This window comes from Brachyhypopomus gauderio, chromosome 11 (genome assembly GCF_052324685.1).
Source record: "Brachyhypopomus gauderio isolate BG-103 chromosome 11, BGAUD_0.2, whole genome shotgun sequence".
In the NCBI taxonomy this organism is placed as follows: domain Eukaryota; kingdom Metazoa; phylum Chordata; class Actinopteri; order Gymnotiformes; family Hypopomidae; genus Brachyhypopomus; species Brachyhypopomus gauderio.
The window spans coordinates 3,844,640-3,859,276 of record NC_135221.1 but is presented as its reverse complement, the minus strand read 5'-3'; the positions used below and the strand labels follow the sequence as shown (position 1 = coordinate 3,859,276).

At 41.7% G+C, this 14,637-nt stretch overlaps 1 long non-coding RNA gene across 3 annotated transcripts; it reads right to left on the bottom strand.

Moving 5' to 3' along the window:
• Positions 1-3,874: 3,874 nt before the first annotated feature.
• On the bottom strand, positions 3,875-14,563 carry LOC143526485 (uncharacterized). Of its 3 annotated transcripts, none has more exons than XR_013133859.1 (3): positions 14,522-14,563; positions 5,549-5,614; positions 3,875-4,313 (listed from the first exon to the last, which is right to left on the bottom strand). It is a non-coding gene; the product is annotated as an uncharacterized LOC143526485 (long non-coding RNA). The 3 variants fall into 3 exon arrangements; XR_013133857.1 differs by lacking the exon at positions 14,522-14,563 and adding an exon at positions 10,567-10,804; XR_013133856.1 differs by lacking the exon at positions 14,522-14,563 and adding an exon at positions 10,648-10,804.
• Positions 14,564-14,637: the final 74 nt, after the last annotated feature.

The following is a 14,637-nucleotide window of genomic DNA, read 5'->3' as shown; positions in this document are numbered from 1 at the left end:
GCCAAACCACGTTTTCTGCGGGGAATAAACAGATAAAGCGTATTATGAATTACATAATTAAAGTCAGAGCTGGAAATAAACATTTTTAAATTAAAGTGTTCAAACGTTGTCACTCATACACAGAAAAAAGATCAAGGAAAATACAATATGTCTTAAGTCAACATAACCTATGACTGAGGTATAAATCTTGAGAAAATCATGTGTAATAGACACTTTATAAACCTTCATTAAGAGAACAAACTCATTCAATCCACACGCCGTAAATCACCAGTGTGAAGTGTCTGCCCTCCTGGTGTGCTCGGTGAAGAGCTCTAACCAAGCCTAAAGTGTCCAGTCTCCAGGAGCCCGCAGTCTGGAGCACAATACACATCTCAATAAAGACTGGGGGGCCCGCGGGAGCGCTATCAAACAGGCCCGGAGAAACCCTCCAGTCGGGCGGACACAGCTGCAAAAGGCACTGCTCCTCTCCAAACACCCGCAAAGAAGGTAAGACACGTATAAATGCCCTCCATCGGAAGTGAACTGCGCTGATTTGAAGTGGTCAAAGTTTGGTCAGAGTTGGTTCATCTTTACCAGTTAAATTCAGGCTTAACTAAACTGAATTTGGCTTGAACTGCTCAGTTAGGTTATGTCCTGACATACGGCCAGGAGACATACAGGCCAGTTTATTTTTAATCTATAAGTTTGCTCAGATGAGTTTATTTGTAAAATTCAAAAGCCATCTATCAAAAAAAGAAAGCAGTCCCGATAAACGAGACTTATTTGAGGATTTTATTTTTTTAACTCAAGCTGACACTTCATTAAGCGACAAGCTTTTAACTTCCTATTAAAGGTGCTGTGTTAACTGACAAACAAGTGATGATATAAGATTCTGCAGCCTAAAGTAAATTTGAAACCGAACGGGCCAAGAATGTAAATTTCCTCTATTGCATTATCCAGACCATTAAATTTGTTAACGTTGTGATTCGGTGAAATACAGCGTAGAGATCTTGTTCGCGTAAAACCTTCATACTAGGAATTTAATATTTACTACGAGTTTTGGAGATGGAATACTGCATGAAATCATCCAACCAAATTTATTAACCAGCAGAACATTGGCCAAATGCGTCTTACCCGATATTTAAAATGACATTATATTACATAATTAAGGGGTAATAAAAGACCGAGTCTATACATAAATGCATTATAGTAGGACACAATGGAGTTCAAAATGCTCTACACATGGTTGGTCCTTTGTCTACTGCGTCAGGAACCGGAACAGTCAGTTTGCTTTTTTAACGGATTCATTAAACCTCTACAGCTTCGGTCATGTTAATATGCAAATCAATTCCGAAAATGCACTTGTTAAGTAATGGTAAGATAATATTTAGGCAACTGGGCCCGATTGCGTTTAAGTTTTCGTAGTTGGGATAAATGGGGGACTAACTGGAAAACCAAAATAATCACGTATTCTATTTTTCCAGAGCAAAGACGATACGTTTGTATCGGGCGCAAGGTAGATAGTTGATGATGGCTGTTGTTTTAAATAAGCATCATGTTCCGTATCCACATTCGTACCCGCCGTGTTCACAACGTCGCACCTTGGCGCGGGCTCGTGCGCGAGCCTCCCACGCGCTCGCGCTCACCTTGGTGGAGTAACGCAGCTCTAAATCAGACCTGCAACAACTCGGTGCAATATAAGATCTTTATAACCATCGTGCAGCTGTTGTCCTATTGAGGGGTCACGGCACGGGTGAAAATAATCAGGACGGCAGTCTGAAAAAAGACTGAATAGGAAACGAGAGAACGGCATACCGCCGTGAACCGCGGCGCATAGCTCAACCGGTGCTGCTGTCAGTGATTGCGCGTGCGTGCGTGTGCACGCACACGGAGACAATGTAAACACAGGCAAGTTGAGAAAGGAACGAGGGAGATGCATGTGAATAGTGCATATTGTGTATGGCAGGTGTAGAACAGGTTGTGCAGGGGTTTGTTTAGTCAGAGCCCGAAGGTGAAGATGTGTTATATAATAAACTTTTGTGTTTGTCTGTATGCATACTGTGTGTGTGTGTGTGTGTGTGTGAGAACATAAGTGAGAGTCCATACAGTTGTTCCTGGAGATCCTTTAGCCTGCACTGTGCATATAACAGTGCATGTGTACAGTTTATAAGATCATATTTGTGTATAGTGTGTCTCCTGGATATGTGCACTGTGTGTGTGTGTGTGTGTGTGTGTGTGTGTGAGAGAGAGAGAGAGAGAAAGAGGAATAGAAAAAGTCAAAGGGAGGTGTGTATGGGGACAGACACTGCCAAGTCTTTGATAAGCCAAGTGTGGGCCAGATCTGGCTCTTGTGGGTGTGGGGGTGTGGTCTGGCTCTTGTGGGTGTGGTCTGAACTGGGAGAGTGTGAATGAGTGAAGCTTGCGTGACTCACACACTTCCTGCTTTCTGGAGTTATATAAAAAAAAACATACTGGATGTTTTCACTGCAAAATCTTCTAGGAATTCCATACAGCCTGTGTATTATCAGCAATGTGGGATCAGTAAAATCACACACATACATATGTGCGCGCATATGTGTGTGGAGTGAGCCTGTGTGTGTCTTTGTGGTATGTGTGTGGCATGTGTGTACGTACACGTGCATGGTGTGCATGCATGTGTGTGTACACGTGTGTATTCAAGTGATTGCATGTACACACGTGCATGGGTTTGAATGTGCATGTGTGTGTGTGTGTGTGTGTGTGTGTGTGTGTGTGTAGGCTGTGGATGAGGAACCTGTGATTCCTTGTGAGTGTGTATGGGAGTGCACGCAAGGCAACTGTGAACTTTAGGCAAGAAACACACACACTGATAGACGGCTGAGGTGATCTGTAACTGTTTAAATGTCCGGAGCATAAATCTGTCTGGACTAAAAACAGCTGCTTCACGACTCACTGTACTCTGCCATGAAGTGGAGATTCAAATATTCAAAAGATCCTTAGCTGGACAGCTACTAGTATTTGTGTGTGTGTAGCATTTGTCTGTCTGTGTGTGTGTGTGTGTGTGTGTGTGTGTGTGTGTGTGTGTGTGTGTGTGTGTGTGTGTGTGTGTAGCATTCGTATGTGTGTGTGTAGCATTTGTGTGTGTGTGTGTGTGTGTGTGTGTGTGTGTGTGTGTGTGTGTGTAGCATTCGTATGTGTGTGTGTGTGGGGGGGGTTAGGAATGAGTATCGGTGGCTGTAGAGTCCCGTGCACTCTGGCTGACCCGTCTGGGGGGTGATTCCTCAGTCCACTGGACAGCCACAGAGACGCTCCACCCTCCAGACCACCGCTGCTCCGTCAGGTCGCATTGGGTTACACCGAGATGTGCTGGGCTGCTTGATCACAGGGTGCCACATGCAGCGTATTGGACCAGACCATCCAATACAGTTCCATGATGTACACTGGGACAGAAGCACTGAGTCTGTGCTTAAAAACACAACTGATCACATGTATTGATTAAGAGACCACAGATATATGAAGCATTGTTATAGAAATCACTTTATACCAAATCAATGCCCAAATTAAAATTTGTGTAACTCATTTCAGTGAAGTGTTATAGTCCTGACATGGCAGTCATGGTCCTGTGGTAGGGAACTGGTCTTGTGACCGGAGGGTCGTGGGTTCGATTCCCAGGCCTGAGGCCATAACTGAGGTGCCCTTGAGCAAGGCACCTAACCCCAACTGCTCCCCGGGCGCCGGGTTAGGGCTGCCCACCGCTCTGGGCACGTGTGCACCACAGCCCCCTAGTAATCACTAGTGTGTGTGTGTTCTAACTGCACAGATGGGTAAATGCGGAGGGCAAATTTCGACTGCTGTGAAAAAAAAAATCACAATTGACAAATATGGCACATTTAATTTCATAAACAGATACATGGAACGTTACCCACATTTTTAACCTGATGTTTTAGAGCATATCCACAGTTATGTAAACTCTGTAAATATCTGTATTATTTTTCGTGTTCAGTCACAGCAGTAACAGAATGGGGCCTCCTTCCACAGTGCATTTCAAACTCTACCCATCCCGCAGTTTGTGGTGAACTAATAAAGACTGTGTGGTATTCTACGGCTCACACCTCGGGCCTCGAGTGTGGTGACCCAGTTTCTAGCTGTAAATAAGAGTTTATCAGTGTATGAACTGTGAGCCACTTACAAATGCTTAGTCTAGTAAATGGAACACCCACCGGGTGTGTGGTGCGTTAACTGTGAAGAACATGGCAGTTGAGGAAGAAGGTCTTCTGCTCCCTCGTTTAACAGGGACGGTTGCACAAAGGTCCTCTTCCAGACACGTGAGCCAGACCGAGCACGAGATGGAGAGACTGCACGAGACAGAAAGGGCCAGTGGAAACATGTCATCTTCCTAACCTCCCCAGCCATAGCAGAGAATACGACCCTGATGCCATTGGAACACCAATTGCGAAGTGCCTCAAGCCAGGAAAATATCCTCCGACTAATCCTTGTTAAATTCTACACGCCCTCTTACAAAAGTATGCATAGTTGGTTTCAACTGGACAGACCTTACACTGAACTCCGGCAACGTTTGCGTTAACCTGCACGTTAAATGAGTTAAAATGTTGGTCAATTGTAAAACAAAACACGAGAGTCAGGGGATAAATATTTGGCACACGAGCAGGGAGCCCTTCCCCACTGAAGCTGCATGGTAATACCTGTGCCCGAGCAGTCACTCGACGTTTTAATCTCTCGTGACGGCAGGCACGTCTGAACGCGTTGGCAGTACAATAAACCCGTGAAAGCAACACTGCTCCTTCTTTTATAATATCGCCTTCATTACGCGCCAGTGTTTGAACTGCACTGCGCGAGACGACGTAATCTTCGCGAGAAAGCGGCACGCGCGGCAGAGAAGACAGACACTAGTATCATATCAGTGTGTGAGTTTAAACTCTGGAAACCTGGGAGAAAAACTGTCCTCGCAACAACTTAATTGGCTGCACTCTCTGTAGGCGAGGAGTTGAACGCACCATGTATAAATGTCATATGTGGAAATATTAACTGTAAGTTAACTGTATCTTAACGTGCGTAATGTGTAATCCAAACATTTGGGAGTAAAATTGTGTTCTGCGAATTAAGAAATAATTTGGCTATTTGATGTTCACAGAATGTACTTTATACCTACAACAGATTTATCTCAGTGATACTTCTCAAATAATGCGTTTCAACAGCTTTTATGGCTTATATTGCCTCATGGCCACCAGGGGTCAGTATAATCTAATATAATGAATTCTTAATGAAGGTTCCCGGTTTTAGTAATGACCTACTAACAACTGAATATTATAAGTGAAACAGTAACTGAATTCAGTTCAATTACATCATTATTTTCAACACAATTTACATTATTTTTTAGAGGAAAGATAACACGAAAAAACAATTATTCTGACCTGTGCTGTGCTGCCAAATGTTTCAGTGTTTCCACTAACTCAAAATAGATCCAGTCGGTGCTTTAAAAATCTGGTTCTACAGTCAAACACAGAAATGTAAACCTGGGCTACACGTTTTGACTTGCTACAGTAAATCGGGTGCGAGAGCCAATATTCACCCTGTGTTAACGCAGAAAAGTCAGCGCCGAACTGTAGTTCAGGATTATGGTCACTAGATGGCGCATCTGTTGAAAAAGTATAACGATGCATTAGAGAATTGCTGCGGTCCTGTGTTTTATAAGCAGATATTTACTCCGTCTAACATTAGCAAATAGATTAGAGTAGATTTAGCTAAACTAAAGTTTTAGTAAAGCTGGCTTACCGTTACTGAAGTAATGATATTATTCCGCATCAATGTAGGTCACAGTTCACATTTGACCTCAGTAACTTCCTTTATCTGACATTGGTCATTGTTATGGCTGATGTGAGTGTCATGAACTAAACCTTCAGGATAAGGAAGCATTCTGCGTAATTGTGTTATTATGTTTTAACTCGTTATCTTAAGCAGCGCGAGCTGTCGCCACACTTCAGTGTTAACCCCATCACAGATAGCCAAAGCATATGAAGGCCATCAAAAATAACCAGTGTTCACATGTTCGCTTTTGAACCACTTGACTCTACATGACAGGTTGCCTAGTCATACACCATTTTACTTGTTGCCTGAAACATGTTTTGAATGTTGAAGAGTAAATATTTTAATCTTAATACTGAGTTAATATATATATATATATATATATATATATATATATATATATATATATATATATATATATATATATATATATTATATATATATATATATATATATATATTGACATGTATATAAGGATGCATCATCATATAATTACGAACACATGACTGCATCATGAAAGCATTATGGACACATTATGAATACTTTATGAACACATATGCACCTACGTATGCACATGCATTTCATACATTTCAAGTATCTTTCCTGCAGTTCCTCCATGTCATTGCATGATGGGACTTAGCAAATGAAATAAAGCTGCATTTCCTTTTCACTTTTGACAGGCACAGGGTCACAGCAAACAGCCTTGGGAAAGACTGGCATGCAAGCAAGACACAGAAAGACAGGGTGGCTTTGCCATCTTGATTGAGGATAAGTGGCATCCACGCCCACCACTTCTCCACCGCGGTCCGAACCACTCATCACTGGGATGAATATATAGAGGAAATGATGCATATGGGAAAAAGAACTAATCACATCCTCTACTAATTCAATAAGGGATGCAACATTTCATGGTTACATATAGGAAGACATATTTTAAGGGATGGGTGACATCTCTATTTCCCAGCTGGTTAAAGAGACAGCGGTTAAACAGATAGTTAGGTTAGTGAGACAGCTAGGTTAAATAGATAGTTAGGTTAGTGAGACAACTAGGTTAAAGAGATAGTTAGGTTAGTGAGACAGTTAGGTTAAAGAGATAGCTACACTATACTGCCAAAAGTATTCTCTCACCTTCTTTGACTCACATATGAACTTAAGTGACATCCCATTCCTAATCAATAGGGGTCAATATGACGTTGGTCCACCCTTTACAGCTAGAACAGCTTCAACTCTTCTGGGAAGACTGTCCACAAGGTTTAAGAGTGTGTTTATGGGGATTCTTGACCATTCTTCCAGAAGCGCATTTGTGAAGTCACATACCAAAGTTGGACGAGAAGGCCTGGCTCTCAGTCTCTGTTCTAATTCATCCCAAAGGTGAGTTGAGGTCGGGTTGAGGTCAGGACTCTGTGCAGGCCAGTCAAGTTCATCCACACCAGACTCTGCCATCCATGTCTATATGGACCTTGCTTTGTGCACTGGTGTACAGTCATGTTAGGAGAGGAAAGGGCCAGCTCCAAACTGTTCCCCCAAAGTTGGGAGCATGGAGTTGTCCAAAATGTCTTGGTATGCTGAAACATTCAGAGTTCCTTTCACTGGAACTGAGGGGCCAAGCCCAGCTCCTGAAAAACATCCCCACACCATAATCCCCCCTCCACCAAATTTTACACTTGGTACAATGCAGTCAGACAAGTACCGTTCTCCTGACAACCGCCAAACCAAGACTCGCCTGTCAGATTGCCAGATGGAGAAGCGTGATTCTTCACTTCAGAGAACACGCCTCCACTGCTCTAGAGTCCAGTGGCGGTGTGCTTTACACCACTGCATCTGATGCTTTGCATTGGACTTGGTGATGTATGGCTTGGATGCAGCTGCTCATGGAAACCCATTCCATGAAGCTCTCTGTGTACTGTTCTTGAGCTAATCTGAAGGCCACATCAAGTTTGGATGTCTGTAGTGATTGACTCTGCAGAAAGTTGGCGACCTCTTCACACTATGCACTTCAGTATCCGCTGACCTGCTCCGTCAGTTTACGTGTCCTACCACTTCATGGCTGAGTTAGTGTTGTTCCCAAACACATTAATTTTCTTATAATACAGCTGACAGTTGACTGTGGAATATTTTGGAGTGAGGAAATTTCACGACTGGATTTGTTGCACAGGTGGCATCCTATCACAGTTCCACGCTGGAATTCACTGAGCTCCTGAGAGCGACCCATTCTAGTCTTCATGCCTAGGTGCTTAATTTTATACACCTGTCTGCTATGGAAGTGATTGGAACACCTGATTCCAATAATTTGGATGGGTGCGTGAATACGTTTGGCAATATAGTGTAGGTTAGTGAGGTAGCTAGGTTAATGAGGTAGCTAGGTTTAAGAGACATCTAGGTTAGTGAGGTAGCTAGGTTAATGAGGTAGCTAGGTTAAAGAGACATCTAGGTTAGTGAGGTAGCTAGGTTAATGAGGTAGCTAGGTTTAAGAGACAGATAGGTTAGTGAGGTAGCTAGGTTAATGAGGTAGCTAGGTTTAAGAGACAGATAGGTTAGTGAGGTAGCTAGGTTTAAGAGACAGATAGGTTAGTGAGGTAGCTAGGTTAATGAGGTAGCTAGGTTAAAGAGACATCTAGGTTAGTGAGGTAGCTAGGTTAATGAGGTAGCTAGGTTTAAGAGACAGATAGGTTAGTGATACAATCACTGAGGCTGTGGGGGTTTCTCTAAAACTTTTTTTTTCTTGCTCTACTAAAATCCATTAACATGTTATATTTTTATTTTAGAAGTCTTTAAATGTGCAAACATGTCGACTGGCTAATAATGCCACTGGGACACCCTGATACATCTGATATTTCTGTTGTCACAGGCAAAGCAGCAGTAAGATATACAGATGAAATCCTAAACCACAGTACAAACAACTACTGCAAACATGTTTGAAACTGTTTCTGTGTACTGAATACTATATGCATAATAACAGTTGTGTTGTCATGGTGCATAAAGTTACATGGACTCTTCCATACAAGTGAGGAATCGAATTTCTCCTCTTTTGAGTGACGTGCCCTCTGACTGCCTGAACCAAATAAAGACAGTGAACAACATCAGAGCTGTATCACTATCGCAGTTCTTACCCCAAACCTTTCTACCTCTAAGTCTTTATCAACCGATTGTTTTCGGTTTTCTGAAGATTGCGAGTGATTTGTCCACCTTTGGCTTATGTACCAAACCACAGTAATTCTAATCCCCAGTTCTGAGGATTCCACACAGGTTATATTCATTGTCTCATCCCTGTGCCTGAATAACCTGATCAAGTAGCTATGGGCAGCGCCAGGGAAAACATGAATTTGCATCATGCATGCAGTAATTCAGCATGGACTGATTTCAAATAACCTTGTACGGGGTTCAGGTGAGAGGTCATATGAGATCAAACCCAGTAGACATTTATATCCAGCGCGCGCACCTGTACCTGGACCAGAACTGCAGAACCGTCAATATGATGCAATCTAGGAAGTGTAGTATCACATTTTGTACGCAGGATTTTGTGAGGTATTTATACTCAACATAAGTCACTACAGTATTTCCTCCTATACAAAATCCCATTAAGGCATATTATATATTTTTTAATTACAGAATGGAAATCTTTAAATGTGCACACAACTGCATTAATGAAATCATGACACCCTAATGCATCAAAATTTTCTGTTGTAACAAATGAAGCAACATTAGGGGCAGTCCTGGCCTGGTGGTTAGGGAACTGGTCTTGTGACCGAAGGGTCCCGGGTTCGATTCCCAGACCTGAGGCCATGACTGAGGTGCCCCTGAGGCACTTAACCCTCAATTGCTCACTTGTATTTAAAAAATGAGATAAAAATGTATGTCGCTCTGGATAAGGGCATCTGCCAAATGCCATAAATGTAAACGTAAGCAACAGACAGATTTGCAGGCTAACACAGTTCCCAGTGACAACGACCTTAGAGTGCATGTACAATTTAATTAGAATTTAAAATCTTGCGGTGATCCAGAATCAATATGTTTGGATAGATCATATTAGAGCAACGCTACTTTAAGAGTATCTCTTTCCTCTACTAATACAACTACAACTGTCCATGAAGGGCTTGACGATTAAAAGATGGGTGGAATCAGGTATGCGGAAGGAGAAGAGATCTAAACCACAGCGCAACCTCAAAGCTACTTCTGTAAACGTGCTAAACCTTTTCTTTGTCTCGGATACAATATTCATAATAGCAGTGGTGTTGTCATGGTGCATAAAGGTTCATAGGCTGATCCGCATATGAGAGGAATTTAAATTCTTGTTTTTGAGTGACAACTCCTCTAACTGGCTAAACCAGACAAAAACTGTGAAAACTATGAAAGTTATCTGTCAACATTGTTCTGACTCACAGCAGGTGCAAAACTGAGCAGTGTGAGTTTGAGGAAAACAACTTTGAGATTACAAAATCTCAAAACATCTCAAAACAAATTTGCTTACATTTGATACATTGCATTAGATCTGGCTCTTATACAGAAAGCATCTTTGCATTTCGTGAATTGATAATTAAACAGCAATGTATGAATCAAATGTTTTATTTTTGTTGTTATAAGTCAGACTGACTGAAAGTCCAACATGCTGTTGTTTAACCGCTGTGCAGCACTGGCACTTATAGGAGGTTTTTAAGAAAATTGAGTCTTTTTTAAATAAGATATTCAGTATGTATTACTTTATGGGCTATTGTATTTATGTCTTTTGTATCTGGGGTTACTATGAATTTGTGCATAGGAGAAAAAATAAATATATATATTTCCTACCAGGGATGAGAAAGCAAACCTTCTCCATGACTTTGTATGCCCTTATATGAGAGAATAGATGGTTAAAGCATCGTGACATACACTTTTCTCTTGTAACAGCTGTCTATCTTCTTAACGTTGTGGAGCTGTGCCATCTATGCCATTAGAATGCCCTGTGGTCATGCAAATTGACCTTAGACATTTCTAAAACGAGATATGCCCGATTAACTTAGTTTTAGCAAGCAGCCAACCTGACTGATAAGAGGAGATAATGGTGATAAGCTGCATCCAATCCAAGGATGTAATAGTCTATCTCGTGTTATACCTACCTACTTTTGAACAGCAGGTGCATGTATTTAAAAAACCAGTTCGTGAATCTGTGGCAAAGGTCGCACGTGTCTGCAATGTCTGCAACGCGGAAACCTTCGACCTTCTTACAACATGAACAGGGCTAACAGGGTTAGACACAGCACCTGGACCGGCTGGAGAGAACAGAACCAACCCCATCACAACTCCTTCCAGCATGTAAAAAGGTTCTCTATCCGTGTACAAGTTATTGATCATGTCCACGCAGTCCTCGCAAAAAATGCGAATTCCACACACACGAAAACGGAAGCAGGAAACCCGATAGATTCCTGCAGATCAGTTCAGTTGTGAATGACACTCGCAACTATATCGTTTGGATATCGTTTAAATGACTGGGATAGAAGTTGAAATGTTAAAAAAGAAGCTTTTAGCCTAATTTAGTTAGGCTACAGAAAATCACATAGTCGTGACGGGCTGTAATTTGTCAGCCACACGGATCATCTTTCACCTGCTGCGTGTGATTGACGTGAGATGAACGCAGTCCTGCCCTTTGACCTCCATCCAAAGTGGCCACACTGATTTACTGAGTGAGTCGTGTTATCTTTGAAGCATCACATATCTACTCACATTCCAGGATAGTCAATGTGATATTGGGTTCATACACGTGTACACTAGGTGACACTAGGTATGATTGCATGGGACTGTGATGTGCTTGCTCGTATACGGTTATCTGTTTGAAGGAGTCGCATATGCGGGCTTGTGTTGCAATAGGCGATTTTGAACTATCTGTGATGGTTATTCATAGTAAGAGTCTACGGGCAGTCTCGCCTGTAGTCACAGTGCCTGCTGTAGGTAAAGTGAGACATAAACACACAACTCATAACCTGTATGACAACTTACATTCTGCCACGACGGTAAACAAGATGTGTGTAATGGATCAGTGTGCGTTTATTAGGTCGTATGTTTGATTTCCAGGTTGAACTTTTGTGCTCAGGTTGCTGATTTGATGACTGTCACGACCAACCTCTTTCCCATTTTCCTTCTCCTACGTCCCCTTAGCAAAAAGGTAGTATACTTGTATATCTATATATACAGACCAAGTGGACTAGAAAGTATACCAATTTAATACTTTTTCTGACTAAATTGGAACATTTCTTGTAAAAAAAAAAAAAAAAGTATACTCATCGTACACTTGAATAAACTTCTTTTTGCTAAGGGTCCATGCACATATGTGCACTGTCCCTCTAAAGTGAAGCAGTGATGTGCCCATGAACTCTGGAGCACGTGTCATCTTAAGCACCATAATCATGATGGAAGTACACTGGAATAAAGAAAAGGTCAATCCTGTCATTTCAGTCTATTCCAGCAATAATCCAGTGGAGTTGCGAACTATCATTTACCACACTGACTGACAACTAGGTCAAGAAACCAATACAATAAAATCAATGTTTGCAAAGATGCCTGTCTACATTTGTTTTGCATTACTAATGGTTACCAATTACATGTTCTACTGCTTTAGAGTGATTCTGCATTCAGAGAGGTTTCAATGATATTTTTGTCTTTGTGCTCTCACTAGGCTTTAATTGATAATGAGATTCCAGTTCTTATTGTCTATGTTTCTAAAATGCTTTATGAATTACTGCAAACCCAGTGAACATTTGTCTTCAGTACATACACCTGAGCCTGTACCAGAGATACAGAACCATCACTACCATTTAATCTAAAACGTATGCTGTCACATTGCTGTAAACTGGATTTCATATGCTGTAAACTGGATTTCATAATATATTTATAGTCAACATACATCAGTGTTTCTTACTCTTCTAAAATCCATTAAGACATACTTTATTTTAGAATGTAAGTATTAAATGTTCAAACAGACTCCACTGACTACAAATGAAACTGGGACACCCTGATTCATCTGATCTGTCTGTTACAGGAGCAGCAGTAGTGAAATATACAGACTCACCCAAAGACAAAAATAACTTTTCCTACATGCAGAATGTGCATTTAGAATTTTAGATCTTGCAGTATTTTGAAATCAATATGTTCTGGTAGTTAGATCAGTGCAACTTTAAATATCTCTTCCCTGTGAATTATAGTGTTGTCCTTGCACAAATCCAGCTACAACAGTCCATGGAGGACTTGACATGATTATATGGTGCGTGGAGTCAGGTGTGTGAAATCCTAAACCACAGTACAAGCTCAAAACAACTTCTGCAAACTTGATTATAAACCATGCATGTGTCTCGAATACAGTATGCACAATGACAATGGTGTTGCCATGGTGCTTAAATTGACATGAATTTCTCTTCTCCAAACTTCTCCTCTTTTGAGTGATGTGCCCTCTGACTGGCTAAACCACATAAAGACACCATCATGGTTCTTACCCCCCCAGGTTCCTTCTACCTCCAACAGTCAACTGATTGTTTTCTGTTAGTGCCCCAGTAGGTTGTGTATGGTTTGTGGATTTTACTCATGCCACTAATACAGTGTCCAGGGTTGAAACTAGCGTGCTACTTTTGACGATTCACTTACAGGGCTTGTGGCATTCATGAAGTCTGGGGAGATTATTTCCCTGAGCTAAGGTATGTGGCTGGGTGGATTATTCGGAACCTACTGTCATAATATTGATATAATCCTGCCACCAAACGCCAGTTCTGAGGATTCCACACAAGTTATATTCATTGTCTCTTCCCCTTGCTTGAATAACCTGATTTATTATCAAGTAGCTATGGGCTGAGCCAGGGAAAACATGAAGTTGCTTCATGTAAGCTGTACCCCAGGTCAGGGACTAGAGAACTGTACAAGGTTCACAGTGAGAATTTAAGGCCACAAACTGACTAACATCACTGTAAATGTGCTCATAGACATGTTCCATTTATCACAGCATCCTTTAGTTGACCAGCCCTGTTCCTAGAGTCACCATGAAATTCTAAAAGCATCTTCCCGGATATCTCCTGGACACCTAGACTGCTCCTGGACATCTTCTGGACTTCTAGACTGCTCCTGGTGTCTACCTGGACTTCTAGACTGCTCCTGGTGTCTACCTGGACTTCTAGACTGCTCCTGGTGTCTACCTGGACTTATAGACTGCTCCTGGTGTCTACCTGGACTTCTAGACTGCTCCTGGTGTCTACCTGGAGTTCTAAACTGCTCCTGGTGTCTACCTGGACTTCTAGACTGCTCCTGGTGTCTCCCTGAACTCATAGACTGCTCCTGGTGTCTCCCTGGGCTCCTAGTCTGCTCCTGGACATCTTCTAGACTCCTACACTGCCCCTGCTGTCTCCCTGGACTCCACACTGGACTGTTTCATAACTCTGGTCCTAATTTAGTACGAGCTCAATCAGAGCAGGCGGCACACTGTGCAGTGTGAGTTTGAGAAACACTGCTCTGAGATTACAAAATCAGGTAAAACTGACATTTAATCTTTAAAGCCAGACTTTTATGGGATGTGATTAACTTCTTTTGACCTGGTTCTTTAGATTCAGAAAACATCATTGGGTTTCCTGAATGTCTGAATTAAAAAATCAAACACTATATAAAAGAAATAATGCAATGTTATTATTGTTATAAAATACTCTTGTTATTAGGAGGTTTTTAAGAAACTGGAGTTTGCAAACAAACTATGAATGTCTTACTATGAGTGTATGCACAGACGAATGATTACCTGGTATGAGAAAGCTAACCGTAACCTTCACATTGTATGACCTTGTAAAGTGGACACGCCCTTTTCAGTTATAATTACCTGTCTAACTTCTTAATATTGAGCGCGATTCATTAGCA